Source organism: Cynara cardunculus (assembly GCF_001531365.2).
Source record: "Cynara cardunculus var. scolymus isolate 2C chromosome LG 13, CcrdV1, whole genome shotgun sequence".
NCBI lineage: Eukaryota > Viridiplantae > Streptophyta > Magnoliopsida > Asterales > Asteraceae > Cynara > Cynara cardunculus.
Window position 1 is genome coordinate 19,205,614 of NC_037540.1, and position 1,479 is coordinate 19,207,092.

Sequence of the window (1,479 nt, forward strand, 5' to 3'; positions counted from 1 at the left end):
ATGTCAAATGACATGTCCACTCTTTCTCTTTCTACCTTATACGGGATTTTGCTTAACCATGAGCAATCTCGTCAACTGAAAAGAAATCTTGTAAAAGAATCCAGGGAAATGAAAARCTCTCCTTTAGCTTTGATCTCTGAAGCTTCTTCAGTTGAAACTTCTACTCCTTTTGTTTCTTCTCTTCCTCCCATGGTCATCACGAAGATAGATTCTTCTGAGGACATTCCAGAATCTGATTTAACATATTTTGATGAGTCCCTGACACTCCTGACTAAGTCATTTAGGAGGTTCGCCAGCAAAAGAAACTTCCGCAGATCTCCTCAACTCTCCTTCAGGGAGAAGCCAAAGTCTGAAAGAATAGACAAGGCTTCAGCTGTCTGCTACAACTGTCACCGGCCCGGACATGTTGCAGGTGAATGCAGATTAAAGAAGACTGCGACGCCATATTCTAAAGCTTCCTTCTCCTTCAGGACCAAAGATGAAAAATACTTAAAACTGAAGGAGAAATACAAGAAGATGAAGAACAACCAGCGAAAGGGTAAAGGCCTTATTGCTGAAGAGCATGACTGGGCTGAATCATCTGATGAATCATGTTCAAACGAAGAGGATAAAGCCTATGTCTGCTTGATGGCCATTGATGTGGATGAAGGATCTTCTGAAGCATCTACCTCCTCTGAGCCATCTACTTCTTCTACTCAGGTATGCTTCCTGAATGAACCCTCTTCCTCTCCTAGTCTTTCTGCACTGGATACGCTGACGGTTGACCTTTACAATGCCCTCAATGGCAAATCAAAAGCTAAAATGCTTAACGTTGATCTTCAAGAGCAATTGAAGATTTGTCATTCTAAGATCAAAGAACTAACCTCTGTTGAGGAAAATCTTAAAGATCAGGTTATTGTAAACCAAGCCATCACTGTTGAACGTGAGAAAGCTGTAGCTGAGCGTGAGCGAGCAATCACTAAACTCAAGGCTGAGAAAGATACCATTGAAGGGTGGTGCAAACCTTCCCTCAAGGCCTCTGAGATCATTAACTCTCAGATCCCGACCAAGAAAACGACTGGTCTAGGATTCTCCTATGATCAGGAAGAATGTGTTAAAGACAGGTCCATGCTTAAATTTGGTACCTTTGTTTATTCTATTCCTAACACTTCTTCCTCTCAGTCCTCTTCCTTTACTGAGAGTCATCTTGAAGGAACTCCTTTGAGTTCTGGGTGCAAAGACAAAGGTAAATCCACTGTCACAGCATCTCGTCCTAAGAAGTCTAACAAGTCTAATACATCTAAATCTATTCCTTCAACTTGTAAAACTTCTTCTTCTTCTTCTTCTTCTTCTTCTTCTTCTTCTTCTTCTTCTTCTTCTTCTTCTTCTTCTTCTTCTACTTCTTCTTCAGGGACTAGGAAATCTGTATCGCATCAGAAATCTAAGTCACAACTCAGGGTGAACTTTTCACCTAAGGAATCCATTCCCTCAAAGGTTCCT